Source organism: Rousettus aegyptiacus, unplaced genomic scaffold (genome assembly GCF_014176215.1).
Source record: "Rousettus aegyptiacus isolate mRouAeg1 unplaced genomic scaffold, mRouAeg1.p scaffold_m13_p_3, whole genome shotgun sequence".
Lineage (NCBI taxonomy): Eukaryota > Metazoa > Chordata > Mammalia > Chiroptera > Pteropodidae > Rousettus > Rousettus aegyptiacus.
In genome coordinates this window covers 125039832-125060930 of record NW_023416306.1, presented here as the reverse complement: position 1 = coordinate 125060930, position 21099 = coordinate 125039832, and the positions used below count along the sequence as shown (strand labels likewise).

Genomic DNA, 21099 nt, shown 5'->3' with positions numbered 1-21099 from the left:
TGGCATGACTATATCCATAGTAACGATGACAAAAATTATGGCTAGTGATATGTAAGATTTTTTGCAGTAAAAATATTCCCTTTTTAATGTTATAGAAAGGGGATACTACAAGGACCTAACACTCTATATGATAATTAGCCTCAAGTTCTAATATCTTTTGATTTCAATATTTCCAGTTTTGGTTTATTAACATCCTAAGAAGAACATAATGGCCTCATATATTGAAGTCTAATTCTGTTGGACTGTTTTAAACTGGTTTAACTGTTCAGATAGGCAGTTGTAGATGTTGAGGGTAACACCTGTGTAGTCTGTTCCTGAAATGGCACTGTACTCTATAATTTCCACTCTGAAGAAGATTCTAACTTGAGAGATTCCTAGTAAAACAAGATTTTATTTTTCCAGCTCAGCAATGATTTAAAAGCAGAGGAATTCAGTGCCTTAAAAGAAAAAAATTTAAAAGAAAATTGAATTTTGGGGTAGAATGTCTATACATTATTTGTACATAAAATCTTTTCTGCAGTAAGTACCTACATTTTTATTATTTTAAGGTACTAAACAAAGGTATGAAGTATTGGTAACTTGGGAGAAAATAACTTCATCTACATGTACTACTGAAGTAGGAGATACATATAAAGAAAAATGTGTACTTAATACTTGATGTTTATCTTTGCATTATTTACAAGTAAGTATGTTAAGAGTGTTAAGTAACTCATTTTTTAGTCCTTTTAGGACAGAATTTAGAATAAATTACAAATTCTTAGGGTTATATAATTGTATAGTAATGGCTAAATTTTTTAGTATTAGTAAAAAAAATGGACCAATCACTGGGCCAAGTATTAAAAAGATCTCAATTCCAGCGTGGTTTTGCCTTTGTGTTCTTATTTGTAAAATATGGCTCATTTATAAACAATATTGTTGTAACAGGGAAAGTATATATGCAATCAAAGACATTGTAAAATTAACAAAGTTTTCACTCCATCTTGTAGTCACGTTTGTTTTAATACAAACGTTCAAAATTACATAATAGCGAACAAGTTTCCTATGGATGCTAGTCAGGGAGCAACTTGAAATTGCCTTAGTTGGAGAAATTGACCTAAAACAAAAAGCTGACATTGCACCTCAGGTTTAATATCCAGACAGGTCTCTCTATCAGGATGGATTTCATATTTTGAGACCTCAAAACTTATAAACTACAAATGACAGTTTTCTCTCTCCACAACTGTCTAAGCTTGGTTGGATCACTGAATTGAATTGTCCCTTTAAATGTTGCTTTGAAAGGTGGCATGCTACAATGCTTTTAGGCGCTAATATTGTTTCATCTTGCCTAGTTAGGACCTCTGCTGGGCAATTAGCATAACACACACACACAAAAGCATAAAATTGTCCAGTTACTCACTTCACAGAACTTTGACACAGGCATACCTTGGAAAGATTGCATATTCAGTTCCACATCACTGCAGTAAAGTGAATATCACAATAAGGTGAGTTGTAATCTTTGCTGGTGGAGTGTCTTGTCTTCAGTTTAAAATGCATCTGTGAAGCACAGTAAAGCAAAGCACAGAAGTATGCCTGTATTCTCTAATTGCTTAAGAGGAATATAGGACTGGAAATCATAGAATGTTCTTATACCTTATAAAACGTAAGAGTACAGAAAGAAATTCTCACATTAAAAAATCTCATTTCTTAAAAATAGAAATTTCTAAGAAGATGTTTATCCTGTAGAAAGAAAGTTAAGAAGAGCTGTCCTATTTTATAGTTTATCATGAAGCAAGAAGTATTACTATTTTATGGAAAAGTTGTAGGTATAGGTAACCTACCTTTTCTCACACAGCTAGAAGACAAAGGAGGCAGGCATTTGTGTTCATATAAGTCTGTCTCCAAAGTTGCTCTGCATATATGTAGGAGGGATTTATCCAGAGCCTCATGGATTCAGTCTTCACAAATCCAGGTGTTTGCCATGAGAGGTGACTGAGTTACCTGAGTGACACTGGACTATGACTTGGTTTCTTCACCTGACAGAGATAATATGGCCAACCTCATTTTTTATGAAGATCTAGTCCATTAATACATACATGGCAAATCATCATTTCAAGGCTACCACCATAATAAGCTTGTGTTAACATGTTAGATGTTAGGATTGGATGTATATTTTCCCCCTCCTCCCATCCTTTAGCTTACAGTTTAAATGAAGATCTGAAGAAAGACATCAGACTTTAATCACTCAGATTTATAGTATAAATTACAATATTGAATTAAGACTACCGTATAAAAGTTAATATAGCAGCCTGCTAAATTAAAAGTGTTGAAAAAGGGAAAAATTAGTATTAACCAACAATATCGGTGGACAGGGATTTTTCAAAATCTATATCCCTTTTGATATACAGAGTTGAAATTTTACCTTGCATGTCTTTGTACTGTGTGTATCAATCAGCCTCATCTTGATTTGAATCATTTTTGTATCTCGAATTTTTTTTATAGGAGAAATCTTCTAAAGAATATTCTGAAGGTAAGACTATCTTACCTTCTGGTGCAGTAGGGTGAGCCTCTGACTTATTGAATGTTATTTCTATGTTTTGAATCTTTTAAAAAATTTATTTTCTAATTGTAGTTGGCATATATTATATTAGTTCCACATATACAACATAGTGATTATACATTTATATACCTTACAGAATGATAGTCCTGATAAATCTAGTACTCTCTCACACCATACATACTATTATAATATTATTGACTATATTCCCTGTGCTGTACTTTCTTTCCCAGGTTTTGAATGTTAATTGAAGCTATCATGTGGGGGTCAGAGGTGATATTTCTGCCACATGCTTTTTCCTGGGGTACCAGTTACCTGATCTGATTCTCTATTATCTCTTTGGTTCTGTGGCCCCCTCTTATGATCCTGCCAAAAAATTCCTTTTGCCAGAGTTTGTAACCCCAAATCCTGACTGAGGGACATTCCCATCCTCTGCATCAAATCCAAGCAACCTGTTTCTATCACCCTTAAGAGTTCAGGGACTGTATCTTACCCTAGGCACATATTAAATACCTGGTTAATGGAAGGTGCTGAATAAATGGCTAAATGGAAAATGAGTGTGCCGCCATATGCTAGTTTTACTTCAGTTTATTTTTTAAATAACTAGCAACTTGAAAGATAGTACAGAATAAATTACCAGCAGAGAGAGACATTAACAAGAGTTCTTGCCTTGGGTTGCATACCTGATTTTGCTGCTTCAGTCTGATGGTTAATAGATAGAGCTCTCTTTCTGGGTCTGGTGCTGGAGTATTCACATATCAAGAACTCCCAGGAAGTACTGAGTTTGGGCTGTTTTCTCAGGTTTCTTATTTTGCCTAGAACTAGCTTTGCTAATGGAAATAGTACTTATTTCAGGAGCCACAGAGTTTAAAAATAGAAATAAGGACAACTAGGTGGGGAGAATCTTAAAATAGCACTGCCCCCAAGCAATGTTAACCAACCAAAAAATAAAGGAGAATGGTTCCTGTATTTTGAGAAACTTTTTTTTTTCAGAATGTCAGCTTTTAAATACTTGCTTTATCTAGTATATTCTAATAAAGTGTATATACATTTGGTTTGACACCAAGTCATGGACTCTTAAGAGGAACGCCAGTGGGAAGTATGCCATTCTAGTCAGTTTTCTAGTATACACTTAATGATATTGTCACGTATTTCCTCTTCTGCCATCAAGGAATGCAGTGTAGGCAGTGAGCAAGTATTAAGGGCAGTAGAACTGATTAAAAGGATTTACCATTCAAAAGAAAATGATGCAACATACTTGCTCATGCTATGTTAAACCCTAGGTGCCTACATTGTGTCATCTACCGAATTCTTCAGTATTCCTGGATTTTTCATGCTGCCAAAACCACAGAGCCAGTAGCTCGTTGACTGTAGAGAGAGTGTTTCCCCATTTCTAGAAGATATACAAGAAGAATCACCAGAAGATACATTAGAAGAATATACAATGGAAGTAAGAATTGTGTAGGGAAAATATCAAGAAGATATCCAGGTATCAACCTCTCAGTACCTTTGATCACACATTTGCTAACAGGTAGTACCACCTGGTCTCAGAGTTGTGAGAATCCAATGATACTGTAACTACTACAGCCAGGTTCATTGCATATATTCTCATCCACAACCTTTTAAGTCAGTGCTCGTTTTGCAGATGAGGAACATGAGGTAAGTAAGGGACATTTGAGTAGCTGATCCATGTCACTAACAACTAGCAGGGCTTGGTTTCTAAGCTCGGTAACCTGATTATTAGCCTGGCACACAGTGCTCAGTATATGCATGCTTATTCATTCAAGGAAAAAATCCAGCAGTAAAAGTGTCTTAAAGAAAAGGACATTTTATGGGATAGTTTTTTTGTGACTTAGAATAGATACTACTTTTTACCAGTTCTTCCAGGACTGACAGGTGATCATCTGTCCCAGGTTGATTGTAATTAAGGCAGCAATTGATTCTTGAAATTTACTGTTTGAAAAATATTACAGCAATGCCAATAATTATAAGTATTGAAGGAAATGTTAATTTGGCCTTAAACGCATGTTAATCTTATTATCCAAAGAAGAATTTGAAATTTTATCAACACTTGCTTTTATGAGTAATTTAGGTATTTATTAATTAGGTTTTAATATGTTTTATATGTGCTATGTTTGAGGTATTGGTTGCCTTATTTAGTAACAAAATAGTTCATGTTATGTTTGATAAATTTGAATCATTGGGAATTGTATTCATCTAGTTAAAGTTCATGTTTTATAGAATGGTTTAAATCTAATAGCTATTTTTTTATGACAATTCTTAAATTCTCCGATTGTCGAGATTACTGCAAAAGTTCTGTCCTTGTCCCAGGGGCTGAAATTCTGATGTTGACAAGCTTTAGGGTTTATTTAAAGTGAGAGGTGGGTTTCGAAGATGCCCAATGTGTTATGTGAGTCATTTTAGTAACAACTGATATGGAAAGGAATCTCAGATCATGTTCTCAAAATGCATAGAACACATGGTGACATTCCCATTGTTAGTTAATTGAACCTCAGAACTAACATGGGCCCTCCTAAGCTACTCCTCTCCCTTTTACTTGCTGGGAAGTCCCTACTAGAGATTATATATCCAGGAAGATTTGGCTCATAACAGTTGAGCTACAGTAGCATCTAGAGAGAGGCCCTCACACTTGATGGTGTATTAGGATCATCTGGGGCAGCCATACATGTATCAATGCCGGAGCCTATCCCCAGAGCAATTAAGTGAAAAGCAATTAAGTGAGAATATCTGGGGTTGAGGCCCAGGCGTTGGTATTTTTAAAAATTAACAGATGAGGGTTGATCAAGATGATGACATAGAATGCTTCTGAACTCCCCTAATCCCATGGATACACCAAATGTACAGCTGCACACAGAGCAATTACCTCTGAAAAAAATCCAGAAACTAGCTGAGTGACTCCTGTATGACAAGTAAATGAGAAAATACGCACACTGAGACTAGTAGGAAAGGGTGAGAAACATTTGTCGTAACCCTCACCCCTGGCACAGCACTATTTAATCAAGGAAGCTCCCAACACCCAGCATCTCCCTGGGGAGTGAGGGGCTGGAACCACACATCTGGAACCCTGACTTTTAAGCCATTATTTTAAAGAAATAATTGCTAAAAATTTCCGAATTTTTAAGGAAAGGAAAGGAAAGGAAACAGACTTATGGATCCAGGAATTATAGTTCCAAATAAGATGAACCCAAAGCAAATGCTGACATGTGTGAAAGAAGAAATAGACACCAATACAATAATACTATTGGAAAAATAGGGCAGTTCAATACCCCTCTTTCAGCAAAGGATATATATCTAGACAGAAATTCAATAAGGAAACGTTTCTTAAACTACTTGTTAGTCGTATATAATAAATATTTATAGAATGCTCCATCTAACAGAAGCACAGCACATTTTCTTTTCAAGCATTTGCCAGAATAAATCATGTTAGGTCAGAAAACAACTCTCAATAAGTTTAAGAAGATGTAAATTATATCAAGTTTTTTTCCTAACTGCAATAGTATTACCTAAAAATCCTTTACAAGAACAATGAAAAATTACAAAAATGAGATTAAACATGTTACTGAATAGGTCAAAAAAATAAATAAATATCCTGAGACAAATGAAAATGGAAACAACATACTAAAAACCTGAGATGCGGCAAAAGCAGATCTAAGAGGGAAGTTTATAGTGATAAAAGTCTACATTAAGAAAATAAAAATCAATCCAACCATAAATCTCAAGGAACTAGAAAAAGAATAAACTAAGCCCAAAATTAGCAGAGGGAAATAACCGATCAGAGTGGAAATATATAATAGAAACTAAAATGACAGAAAAAAACAGTGAAACTAAGAACTGTTTTTTAAAAAAAAAAGATTAACAAAATAGACAAAACTTTAGCTAGACTGACAAAAGCAAGAGGGCTCAAAATTGTAAATGAAAGAGACATTATTATTGCCATATGAACACAAAGGATCACAAGACTACTTTGAATCATTATTTGCCAACAGATTGGACAACTGAGAAGAATAAATTCTTGAAAACATACAACCTACCAAAACTGAATTATGAAGAAATAGAAAATTGAACAATTACTAGTAAGGGGATTGAATCAGTTATCAAAAACTTGCCAGCAAAGAAAAGTCCAAGACCAGGTGGCTTCGCTGGTGGATTCCGCCAAACACTTAAAGAAGAATTAATACCAGTTCTCAAACTCTTCCAAAAACTTGAAGAAGAGGGAACACTTTGAAACTCATGAGGCCACTGTTACCCTCATTCCAAAGCTGGAAAAGGACACCACAAGAAAATTACAAGCTAATATCCTTGACAAGAAGTTACAAAATATTAGCAAACCTAATTTAACAATACATTAAAAGGATCATACACCATGATCAAGAGAGATTTATTCCAGAGTCGCAAGAATATCTCAATATCCACAATAATGCAGAAAAAGCATATGGCAAAATTCAGCATCCATTCATGATAAAATCTCAACAAAGTAGAGAGGAAACATATGTCAACATAAAAGGCCATATATGACAAGCCCACAGCTAACATCATACTCAACAGTGAAATGGCTAAAAGATTTTCCTTTTAAATCAGGAAAAAGACAAGCATGCTCACTCACCACATTTATTCAATATAGTACGGTAAGTCCTCACTTAACATTGTCAATAGGTTTTTAGAACTGATGAAACATGACAAAATCAATTTTACCACAGGCTAATTGATATAAACAATAGTTAAGGTCCTATGGCATCTCCTCAACATTATAACAAAATGGCGTTATTCAAGGACCCTGCTGTTCTGGAAGTCCTAGCCAGAGCAAGTAAGCAAGAAAAAGAAAAGATATTCATATCAGAAAAGAAATAAAATTGTCTTTATTTGCAGATGACATATATAGAATACCCTTAAAGACTCCACCAAAAATGGTTAGAACTAGTAAATTTGCAGGATATAAAATCAATATACAAAAATCAGTTGTCTTTATACATTAACACAAAACTATCAGAAAGAGAAAATAATCCTAATTTATAATAGCATTGATAAAATAAAATACCTAAAAATAAATTTAACCAAGGAAGTGAAAGACCCATACACTGAAAACTATAAGACATCGATGAAAGCAATTGAAGAAGACACAAATAAATGGAAGATATTCTGTGCTCATGGATAGGAAAAATTGATATTGTTAATGTTCAAGTTACCCAAAGTGATCTGTAGATTCAATGCAAGTCTTATCAAAATTCTGATGGCTTTTTTTTTTTTTTCACAGAAATAGAACAAATAATCCTAAAGTTTGTATGGAACCTCAAAATATTCCAAAGAACCAAAATGATCTTGTGAAAGAGGTACAAAGCTAGAGGCATCACACTTCCTGATTCAAGGTGCAGCCTCTATAGAAAATAGTGTGGGATTCCTCACGTTTTTAAATTAGAACCTCCGTGTGACTGAGCAATTCTACTTCCAGGAATTTATCCAAAGGGAAGGAAAACACTAACTCGAAAAAGATAAATGCACCCCTGTGTTCATTGCAGCATTATTTACAATAGCCAAGAGATGGCAGCAACCTATTGTCCATTGATGAATAAATGGATAAAGATGTGATCACACACACACACACGGAATATTCAGCCAAGAATAGGAAGGAAATCTTGCAATTTGTGACAACATAAATGAACCTTGAGGCATTATGTCAAGTGGAATAGTCATATAGAGAAAGACAAATCCTATGTGAACTCACTATTGCATGGGATCTTAAAAAGAAAATTGAACTCATAGAGAACAGATTGGTGGTTGCCAGAGGTAATGGGTGTGTGAAATATGTGGAAGTGGTTAAAAGGTACAAACTTCCAAGTATAAGTCCTTGGGATGTAATGTACAGCATGGTGACTATAGTTAATACTGTATTGAATATTTAAAAGTTGCTAAGAGGAGATCTTAAAAGTTCTCACAAGAAAAAAAACTAACTGTGTGGTGTTGGATGTTAACTAGAATATTGTGGTTACCTATTTCGCAATATATACAAATATGAAATTATGTTGTACATTTATAACATTATTAACATTACATGTCAATTATTTCACAATTTAAAATATCAGCAAGAAATATTTCAATGACATATTTCAAAGAAATAGAAAACACAATTCTAAAATTTCTATGAAACCGCAATAGACCCTGAATAACCAAAGCAATGTTGAGCAAGAAGAGCAAAGCCGGAGGCATCATGCTTCCAGATTTCAAACTATATTACAAAACTATATTAATCAAAGCAGTATGGTATTAGCATAAAAAAGACATGTAGATCAATGGAACAGAATATAAATGGGACAGAGCTTAGAAGTATACCCATGTGTACATGGTCAATTAATTTTCAACAAAGAATTCAAGAATATCTAGTGGGCAAAGGGTAGTTTCTTCAATAAACACTTGGAAAAACTGGATTACCACATGCAAAAGAATGAAACTGGACCTCTATCTCATACCACGCACAAAAATCAACTCAAAACAGATTAAACAAGATCTGGAACCATAAAACTCCTAAAAGGAAAAAATGAGTAAGCTCCTTGACAGTGGCTTTCACAAAGATTTTTAAAATTTGACCCTAAAAACAAAGGCAACAAATCAAAAATCAACAAGTGGGACTACATCAAACTAAAAAGCTTGTTCTCAGCAAAGGAAACCAACAAATTGAAAAGGCAACCTATGGAATGGGGAGAAATATTTGTAAACCAGGTATCTGATGAGGGGTCAATACAAAAAATACAAGGAACTCATACAACTCAATAGCAAAAAACCAAATAATCCAATTGAAAAATGAGCAAAAAATCCCGCGTAGACATTTTCCTAAAGACAACATTTGAATGGCAATTAGGTACTTGAGAAAGTGTTTAGCATCACAGAAATGCAAAACAAAACTGCAGTGAGATATCACTTCACATCTGTTAGGATGGCTATTATAAAAAAGACTAGAGATAAGTGTTGTGCGGATCTGGAGAAAAGGGGAAGGAAGCCTGTACACTGTTGGTAGGAATGTAAATTGGAGCAGCCACTATGGCAAACAGTATGGACATTCCTCAAGAAATTAAAAACAACTGCCATTATTTTCCAGCACCCCAGTTCCTGTTTCCTAGATGAGATGGCTGCATTCCCATTTGACGACAGTGTTATCTACAATATCCAAGGTGTAAAAACAGTCCCAGTGTCTGTTGATAGTTGGACAGATGAAAAATATGGTATGTATTTGACCTGGAATAGTATTTAGCCTTCAAAAGGGAAGGAAATCCTGTTATTTGTGAGAACATGGATGAATCTTAAGGGCTTAGAACCCGCTAAGTGAAATAAGCTAGTCAGAGAAAGACAAATACTGCATGGTATCACTTATACGTAGAATCTAAAAGAAAAAAGGGAGGGCTAGTCAAATTTATAGAAACAGTAGAAAGTGGTTGCCAGGAGCTGGGTGATTTGTAAAAGAGTGTACAACTTTTCAGTTATAAGGTGAAAAATGTCTGAAGATCTACTGTAAAATATGGCAGCTATAGGTGATAACGCTGTGTTGTATAATTGAAATTTGTTAAGAGTAGAACTTAAATGTTCTCATTAAAAAAAGTAAATACATGAGGTGATGGATGTGTTAGTTAACTGGATGGGGAAATCCTTTCACAATGTGTACATATATCAAATCTTCACATTATACACTTTAAATACCTTATAATTTCATTCATCAATTATAACTCAAGAAAGCTGAAAAAAGCTATCAGGAAATTCTAATATACTCCCCTGGCTGTGGACTACCATCTATAACATCTATAATTTCTTGGTTTAGATAGTTAATACAAAGGTGTTTTCAAAGAGTACCTTTTCAAGAGAAATTTTACTAAATATGCTTGATTTTTTTTTTTATGTTACCAAGTGGCTCAACAAAATAATGGGAACATTTTTAGCATGATGCTTGTATAACTTCAGCTGTAGTTACATAATTATCCAAATACCTAATGACTCTACCATGTTAGTTAACTGGATGTTTGAGTTTTAAAACAAATTGGGGTACAAAGACAATCATTTCTATTTTTTATTGGAGTTTGATTAATATTCTATCTGGATCAATGTGACCTTAGAATTAAGCCATGGTCCATTTGCCAGGATCTATATATATTTTAATTCTCCCAATTATGAATGGCCTGCCTAGGACTCCTCCTTAAATCTTAAATGAAGCATTCACTACCATATTCTTGCCCTTTTGGCTGTGCTCCTGGCATGGTATATCTTATCACAGAAAATAAAATTTACCTATCTTTAAAGAGAGGTGAATAGGATGCATGAGAGGAAGAAGCTGGGGTTTTCATTCTCAGAGAAATTTAATGTTCCATTGATGGGTAGACTAGCTGGAAGATGGACTATTACTGGAAGCATTTTTATACCCTTGTTGCAATCAGATTTGTACTTTCCCAATGACTTTTGGGTTCAAGATCCACTAATTAGATATGGACAGGTACAGAGTATTAATGCACATAGACTATTCGATCTCATTTTGGAAGATTTCTATCACAAGATACAAATGTTTAGTCAAAGCGGCACCTTCCAAATTTCATAGTATTGACTTATAAAAATACTCAAAGACAACACTTTCTGTCTTTATAATTTTCCTGTACAATCATGAGGACAGTAAACAGGTGCTATCTTCTAAAGCAATTCAATAAATAATTCATCGCTTCCTTACCTCCACCCAAATCTCTTCATTTCCCCTGCAAACTTTAAACCCTGAAATGTTCAGGTCTTGCACTTTTAATCCATTCCATGGTACCTTTCCTTCTTCTCTGAAGTCAAACTATATCCCTCACCTATTTATTACTTCAGGATCAACCTTGAATGTGCTCTTTTTGGATAAGTTTCAAAACTGGTTATTTGCAAGGTGCTGAAATTTTAACTGCTGTTTTTTCACTTTTCATCTATTCAGTAAATATTGAGCTGCTACTAAGCACTAGGCACCGTACTAGACACTGTGTGGACATTGTAGAGAACAAAACAGATGGCACTTGATCCCTGTACTCATGGAGTAGGGTGGGCGAGAATGCCCTGGGTAAAGGCTGATACCAATCTCAAACAGAAAATGATGCAATGATAAAATGAAATGACATTTTACATTAGGAATACATGTTAAGTGTAGAAAATGTTGGCTACATAAGAGTATAACAATGAAAACAAAGACCACTCATAATCCCTCCACTTAGGAATAGCCATTGTTAACACTTTGATGTGTCCCCTTACTGTATGCACTAAATATATATATATATATAAATACATATATATATATATATATATATATATATAGCTTGTCATAAAATAAAATGACATTAAAAAACAAAAATTTTTACCTAGAAATCTTAAGACATATATTCTAGGGAAATGATTATATGCCTAAATACATATGTACAAGGATATTCATCATCTGTTAGCACAACACTGAAAACAAGGACTGGTTAAACTATAGACTGTTTAAATAAGTTATAGTACATCATATAATAGACTATTCTGAAGCTATTAAAAAGGATGCTGCAAAAATGTTTCTTATTACATAGATGCTTTACAACATATTGTTAAGTGAAAATTGCTAGTTTCAAAATTGTATGATTCTTCTAAACAGTGGTTCTAACTGGAGTCTATTTGTCTCTCAGGGAACATTTATCAATGATCAGAGACACTTTTGGCTGTCACACTGGGGTGATACTACAAGTATCTAGAGGCCAGGGATCCTGCTTGACATCTTACAATGCATAGAATAGTTTCTACAACAATTATTTGGTCCAAAATGTCAACAGTGCCAAAGTCGAGAAACTCTGCTCTTAAACAATTCCACACAGTACTGAAAGGACAAATACTTTTGCATAAATAGCGTCATGGATGTTTTTAGTGTTATTTTTCTTTGTGTGTTTTTGTTTTAAATGAGAAAGTATTAACTGTAATTTAAAACAAAAGAAAATATTTATTAGCAAATATGGTGCTAAAGTTTGGACTCATTATCTCAGCCTTGCAGTGTTTTTTCTTAACAAATTCAGTCATTTTTGTTTATCCCCACTGCTCTGGCTTGTGCACACCCAACTGCCTTTATCTATGATGCCTCTATTCTGATGGATCTGGGTTATATCTGGCCCTGGCTGACTCCTATAACGTGGATTGATGTACTTATCTGCTTAGTGATGAGCTGTATCCATATAGGAGGTCATCTGTTCCACGTTTTGAATAGCATCTTCTTAGATATCCATGATTTCTTTCTAAAAGTGTCAGAGAACACTTCCATCCCTCAACAGAGGTCCCAGACAGACAAGGGTGCATAGTGAATGCCTCAACGGCTGAAGTTCATCTCCAGAAAAGCTGGGGTGCAGTAAATTGTCTCATATTTTTGGTTGAAATATCATGGTTTATAAGGGCCTAAATGTGCTTGCTAATTTGGCTCATCTTTTTAAGGCCGCCACAGAAAGAAAGATAACTATAAAATACCTTTAATGAGCTCCTGAATTTTATCTACTGGGAACCTAGGGCCAGTGGCATTATGCCAGTTTGTGGAATGCTATTGTGGTCTTGGCAGAAACTTTCTCAGAATTTCTATTACTTTAAATGTGCATGTTTTATTCATCAGGGAATCGTCTTTATTCTGATTAAAATTCACATTACCTTGGTAGGACAAGCACTGTCAAGGGGGTAAGGCAGACTACATGTTTTCTCTTTCACTAGTCTTGTTTTTCTAACTAGAGCCTGAATATCCTGTGCTAGAAGAGCTTTTTTGAAATTTACTATCATTCTTATACCCATTTATTGGGACCCACAATTATAGGTGCACTTCATTGGAATACATCAAATATCCACCCCACCCCCCTAAATAAAGAATATAATTCATTAGTGGCTGGTTTGTTTCTGTGTGTAAGTGCCAGTTTATGATGAGTAAATCAACACTTGCACCATAGTAACTTATTTCTCATTTAATCAGGGTTTAAATTGAACAGGGATCAGACAGAACAAAACACATGACTTTGCATAATTATAACTGAGGAAATAATCACAGGACTTTAGCACTGGAAACCTCACTGCAGCAGCAGAGATGGGTTAGGAGATGTTGATAAAAAATATGTCCAGGAATAAATCCTTGATAAGCACTATATTAAATTCCCAGTGCCTGTATGACAATTAACTTCGCATTAATTACTTCGCATTTTCTTATGCTTTATACAGCTCTGAGTAGAAACTCCACAGACTGGGCAAACTGTGGCGGCACTTATCATTCTCTATTAACTTAAATCATTAGATTGCTCAGGAAGGCATTTCTTCCCAGACTTGTCTAGGTGGTAAGTTCCATGTTTAGTAGCTGTCACTCTGTGCTTCTCCAATCTTTAAGCCAGTGTTGTTGAAGTACGAGAAGATGGGAAGATGGGCTACCTTGGAAAATCGATTTTAGATAGATCATTTGGGAACTTTCTAGATTAAAAATTGCACTTGCTGATTTTGCTTCCTCAAAACCACAAAGAGAGGCTGAAAAAATCGTGTTCTTCAGGCAAAGGACTTCCTGACACAGTCATTTGTTAACTGCTGATAATACTTCTATTATCATCCAGTTTGATTGGGTAGAACACATTATCTAAGCATAAAACTTGGTAATGTCATTTCATCTCCAGATGGGAACCACTTTACTAATTTCATCAGACTGAAGAGTGGGTTTAATGTCAAAGAGCTACACTGTAGAATGTCATAGCCACTAGCCACATGTGGCTGGGCTCTTGAAATGTGGATGATTCAAATTACGATGTGTCGTAAACATAAAATATGTATGAATTCTGATAGAAAATAGAGTGTAAAATATCAACGGATTTTGGGTATCAAAATGACATTTTGGATATATTCGGTTAAACAAAATATATCATTAAAATTAACTCCATCTATTTATTTTTACTTTGTGAATGTGGCCTGTAGAAAATTTAGTTACATTCATGGCAATTGGACAGTGCTGGTAAGGGATTATTAATTAGGCTGAAGTGATGGAGTCTATACTTCTGGGTGCCAGGTGGGGGCAGCAGAGAGTTGCTAGAATCAAGATTCCATGCAGGGTAAGGGAGCACCACGGTAAAAGTGCTGCAATTCCAAGTGGAGAGGAAATCGGCAAAGGGATTAAATGGAGCTGCAGTCAGTTAAGAATCCACGGATTGGATCGTGGATCCTGGCTGAGAGGGATTGGAGCCAGGGCAATCTAGAAGAGAGAAAGCTGTTTATAAAATGAAAGCTCAAACATAACACAGTTTTGAAGTCACCCAATTCTGTTTGAATCCTGACTATGTGAACTCAGGCAAGTAATTTGACCTCTCTGTAACTCTGTTTTCACATATGTAAATTGGGGACGATAGTACTTACTATGTTTAGTTGATACATATAAAGATTTTATCACATATAGTGAATGTTTGCTATTACCATCTTTATTTTAATGAGTCATTGACAAAGCATAGGCAGTGGTCTCCTTTCCCTTTGAAGCAATAGACCCAGGCTGCAGGTCTTAGCACACACAGGTTTAAAGTGACCTACATGAAGCTCAAAATAAAGTTCTTTCAGTTGAGAAGTAAAAAATTGGAATTCTTACTATCTTATGTCTTGCCAAGGAAGAGACTTAAATTGATTTTTCTCTGGCTTTAAGCTGGAGTAATATACGTATTTGTTCGTCACAGAAGTTTCCCAGTCCAGTATAAAGCAGGCATTAGAGATGCAGATGAATGAAATGTAATTAAAATGCTCACAATTAAAAGAGATAGATGAGCTGTCACCTAGCTATATACAATGTGATGGTAGCCAAAGTTGAGTTATGAGAAAGTTATTAGTTCCAAGGGCAGGTTGTAGAGGGCTTCAATGATGGTGTTGAAAAGCAGAAGACGTTATAGAGCTGCTCATCATTCCATCCTCTAAATCCCTCAATCTTTTGAGGTTCAGTGTACTTTATCTCTACCAATGATCTCCATCAACCAACAGCAAAGTGCCACCCTTGAGTGCATCACCAATGGAAACTGCTTCATTTTTCTAAGACCTGAGCTCTGATTTTCTTAATACTACTCAACCTCTCAACACCCTCCTAACTTCATTCATATAGTGGTTCTCTAACGTGGGATGTGACCATTCAGAGACTTTGCAAGATAATTCAACGGGGTTAATTAACAAAGACAACATTAAAGCTTTTATTTATATTTAGCTTTCAGTCATCCTTTTATAACGTATCTTTTTTGTGTATTTTTTTGCAATTACATAATACATTAGTACAATATATATATAATAAACACATACATATATGTATGTCTTGAGAGTGAGCAAAATTTTTTAATAATCAAAGAAGTCTGTAGACAACTGCCTTAATGTATTATTTAGAATGTGTGTTTCTAGTGAAAGAAACCCAGCTCACACTAGCATATGAAGAAGGGGCACTTTTATGGTGCTCTGAACTGAAAAGATCAGATATGTGGCTAGCCTTAGTTATGTGGAATCCAGGTTGCCATGAAATTGTCAAGGTGCCCTCACTGTCTCTCAGCTATTTCTTTCTGTTAGGCAAGATGGCAAATGAAGGCCTGAACTCACACTCTTTAAACCTAACACCAGGCAGAGGCAAAAGACTCTCTTTTGTAGTAGCAGAAAAGTCCCAGGGGAGATTAATTGGTCTGGTTGGAACCCCTGCTCATAACTGAACAATCATTGTGGTCAGTGGGAAAGGAATAGTCTGGCCACCTGGATCAGATCACATTCTTGGGAATGAGGGTAATGTGTATTAACTCCACAAGAACCACATGGCAAAGGTTTTACCCAGGAAAGAGGAAGGGGACACAGGGAAGTGGGTGGACAAGATTTCATCAGCCTAGAAGAGAGTGGAACTGATTGTCTCAGGATGGGTCAGGGAGGGACATGCAAAGATGTTAAGATCCATAATCTAAAGAGTAACTCTTCCTAAAATTATAAGTGGGCGTGATAAACTCAAGTAACTTGCTGGGCTCATTTCTAGGCTCAGGAAAGTTTTATGTTAATTATGCATAAAGGTGACCACTAAGTGTAGGTGAACATGGTTTCTGATACCTCCAAATTACAAGAAGGCCAAGACGTAATTTCTGTCTCTTTAGGAAAGCCAATGTACTTTCTCTGAGTATATCTTATGGTATTCAACAAGTTATAGGCTTTGGGGTTAGAATGGCCTTGCTTTCATCCTGACTCTGTCACATGCTAGTTGTGTACATGCTGGCCAATTTATCAGAATATGACTCCCTTATATCATCTGTACCTCTCTAGCAGTGTTGTTGAGAAGATGAAATTAGAATACCTAGCGTAGTTCCTAGTACTTAATAAATAAGAACAACTATGTTGATGCTGCTAAAGCTAGTTTACTTTTTTACCAGTTTGGCCAAATTCCCAAAGGATACAGGGCTGATTCATCTTTGGAAACCCCACTGAGTGCCCTTGGAACCTGACATGTAGCAGATATTCAATAAATACTTATTGAATGATGACTAAGGGAATAACTATAGCTTATTTTGTTTTAGATAATTCCCATGGGACTCTATTAATGAAATGCTGCTCAGACTTTCAGCTTTACCAAAGGATAAACTATTCTTTGAACAAGAAAATTATTTCTTAGGGCTTTTCCTCTCCCTTCTGAAATGTGGCTACGTTAATGGAGGAAAAATTGTCAGAGTACTGAGATTTCATCACTAGCTTTGTGCTGAAGTACAGAATTTTTTATGGCTTATTCTACTACTTTGTAAAATATTTTGCCCTGTTTTCCCGATTGACCACAAAAGACCTGAATAATCTGTTCTCATTGACTTCTCCAAAGAACATCTTCCACTGTGGAAGGGTTGGAACGGCTGACATGGCCTGGGATATGTCTGAGCTTCTTGAAAGAGAAAGTTGGGAATGAAGGTTATAGGTTTTCTCAGGCCAAATTTGACTCAGTGTGGAGGAAATTGCTATGTAATACAGTGATTTAAAAGGACGGGCTGTTCTTTTGGAAAGTTGTGATCAAGAGTGAAGTGGTATACATTTATTTGAACTTCCAGCCTGAGAATTATGGAGTCTCCAGGGCTCTCATCTCAACCCCCAAACTGCATGCTTACTGAAGACAGAGCAGTGATACCGGAAGAGCTGGATAACAGCCAAGAGAAGGCTCCTGTCACCTTGATTCTGAGAGTAAAACAGACAAATGAAGTTGGTAATGTCAGAGCTGATTACTATGACCAAAGTCACTTTGGACTTTTTGTGTAAAGATAAGAAAGACTCTACTCAGGGCAAGGATGTTCCTTGATCTAGTCCTTACAGATGCAATCCTTTAGTCCAGGCATTGAGCAAGATGGAAAAGATTGAATAAATTAAAAAAAAAATAATAAAGCTGACGTAATAGTATCAAAAGTACAATTCAGGAATGATATCACTGAAATGGCAGCAGAGGAGACCCCAACCACTATCCCTCAACAAAGATCAACAATTGACAGCCATCGATGACTAAAACGGCATGGAGAGAGCTCTAGAATCTACTTTAAAAACTTTAGAAACACAGTGGAACAAGAAATCTGAGAACTGCACAAAAAGGGAAGGAGGACAGTTTCATTTTGTCTGCATCATCCAAAGCCGGAATTGCTCAGAACCAAGGATGAACTTCCCAGCTAAAATGAGTTTTCCTCCCTTGGAAAAAAGAATGAGCTTCCCTAGCCTTTCAGGGCACTGCATGAAGGCCCCACATAGATTTTACCTGACTCCAATGGCAAAGCTGAGATATACAGAGATGGACAGGAATAAGCAAGAAAAGCAGGGGCTGCCAGTAGCAGCCATGCAGGAGTGATCGTGGTTTTCAGTGACCTGCTCTGCAGACAAATGCAGCAGCTTTCACCACTAAAGAAACCAATGACCAGCATAGGTGTTGTGGATGCCCTGTAGATTTAACCAGCTTTTGCCCCCCATTTGATGATGGCGACTGTCTGAGTCTCTCTCCACTCCCATCTCACCCTAAGCCCCTGCTGGAGCCCATGAAACATGCTGGCAGCCAGTCCAGGCCTCTGTGGTTGTGTGGGCATAAGACACCAGCATAGGTTATCATGGCTAACACCGACTGCTATGTGTGTACTCGGAGCTGACCCCTCCAGCTGCACACAAGATTGATATCCATCACTGGCCTCCATTGCAGTGTGCATGCCTGTTAGAATGACTATTATCAAAAAGGCAAGAGATAAGTGTTGACTAGGGTGTGGAGAAAAAGGCATCCTTGTGGTGTATTATCAGTGGGAATGTTAATTGATACAGCCACTATGGAAAACATGGAGGTCCCTCAAAAAACGAAGAATAGAACTACTGTATGATCCAGCAATCTCACTTCTGAGTATATATGCAAAGGAAATGAGCACAAGATATCTAAGATATATCTGTACTCTCCTGTCCATTGCAGCATTATTGACAATAGTCAAGATATGGAAACAGTCTAAATGTCCATTGATTGATAAATGGATAAAGAAGATGTGATACACACACACACAAGTACATTTCAGCCTTTAGAAAGAAGAAAATCCTGCCATTTGTGACAACATGGATAAACATTCAGGGCATTATGATAATGAAACAAGTCAGACTTTTAAAGATAAATACTGTATGAAATCACACGTGGAATCTAAAAAGCCAACCTTTTTAAAAGAAACAGAATAGAATGTTAGTTTCTTAGGGCTGGTGGGGGGATGGGGAAAATAGGGACATGTTCGTCAAAAGGTAAATTCTGGGAGCCTAAAGTAGAGCATGATGATTATAGTTCACATTTCTTTATTGTATACTTGAAAGTTGCTTAGAGGGTAGTCTTAGAAAAAGAAATGGTGGTTATGTGACACTATGGTGATAATCGTTTTGCTCTATGTAAATGTATCAGACCAACACATTGTACACCTTAAATTTACAATGTTATGTATCAATTATATCACAGTAAAGCTGGAAACATTCCTTCCCCAACCCAAAAAAGAATAAAACAGAAATTTAAATCATGTTTTGTTCAATGGAGAAATGGGGGGAGGAAGAAAAATGCTCCTGGAAAGATAAATTGCAGAATAGAAATTGTGTTTGAATATGTTATAATTGCTCCACTGCTGAAGAGGAGAATAAATAATAGGGCTTCTGTGTGCTGGGAAGAAAATAAGGACCTGAAACTCCAGATCCAGGCTGAAGAATGGTAGGCAAAGGAGGGCATGAAATAGGGCTAAATCTATAAATGCAGTGGAAAGGCTGCACATCGATCTGGCTGACTTTACTGTGACAATTTGGATTGATGTGAAAGACAACACGAGCAGACGTATGAGTCTTCTGAGGCTACTGACAACCATGTGATCAGGCTGCCAGTTGGGGTGCTCTGTCTACAAGGCAGTGGTGAAAGCTGGGCAAGAAATACTCCCACCAATAAAAGAAGCCAAGGAGGTTAGGATAGATCTAGTCAAGGTCTCTAACAGAAATACAAAAGAATGGCTCTCTCTTTTGCTCTCTTTCTACCATCTCTACTTTGAGCTCTGTCAGAGAAAAACAGTGGGATTACATACATGAGTTAAATTACCCAGCTATTGATTTGAAAGTAAAAACTGTGAACGAAAACAGTGAAATGAATTTATTTCTCAGGATGATTTGGGATATTTCTCATCAATGAGGCATCAAGAAATAATTTCAGATTATACACCTAGGAATGAGGTATGTATGATTTAGGTTATGGAAATTTTTGGAAGTGGTAATGGTAATCTGTTATTTGTACAGAGATCTAAACTTTTCAAAGCACTTTCCTACACTTCTCTCATTTGAGGTGCATAACAATGTTGTAAGGTTTGTAGAGCACATATTATTACTCTCCTGTAACGAATAACTAAACTGAGACTCACAAAGGCCCAATAGACTTGCTCAAGATCACATATCCAGTTAAAGGCAGAGCTAGGACAGGAACCCAGCTCTTGATACTCTTAGCTGTTTTCTCTACCTCTGTTTTAGCATGACCAGCAGATGGCATCTTCTGCTTTGACCTGGACCAGTTTTTAGTTGAACCAGTATTCATAAAAGGTGTTGGAGCTTCTAGGTGGGCAATTAAGGTGTATTATGGTGTTCAGAGGAGCAGCTAGAGGCTCACAATTGGAGGAGGGTGACTGCTGCTTCTCTCCAAGAGGAAGGACAGGATGGTTTAAACAGACTTGAAGGTGATCATTTTCCCTTGAAAATCTTTGTTATGTAAAAAAAGAGGCCATTTGGTAGCAGCCTAGTGCAGAGGTAATTAAGATGGCTTCAATCAGTTGAGTCCCTGGTGAATAGTTTAATTTCTACAAAATTATGTTTGGAGGCTTTTAAATGGCCACAATTTCTCAGCATATTAGTAAGTAGAAAATGAAATCAAATTCCAATTAATTTTATAGATCTAATATTGCAATGATGTTTTTTAGTCAAATAAAAATACATTCACCTCGAACACAAGTATATAGGAGAATGGGCAAAGACAGCTATATTATCAAAAATTAATGTTTTGTGTCCCCTTCATTAATATTTATTTTCTGTATCAAAAA

The 21099-nt window shown here is 36.0% G+C and overlaps 1 long non-coding RNA gene across 2 annotated transcripts; it reads left to right on the top strand.

The window, feature by feature from the left end:
* Positions 1–3: 3 nt before the first annotated feature.
* On the top strand, positions 4–20888 carry LOC118600345. 2 transcript variants are annotated; one of them, XR_004949924.1, is made up of 3 exons: positions 4–4022; positions 9642–9765; positions 17080–20888. It is a non-coding gene; the product is annotated as an uncharacterized LOC118600345 (long non-coding RNA). The 2 variants fall into 2 exon arrangements; XR_004949923.1 differs by lacking the exon at positions 17080–20888 and having other exon boundaries at positions 9642–11254.
* The last annotated feature ends 211 nt before the right edge of the window (positions 20889–21099 follow it).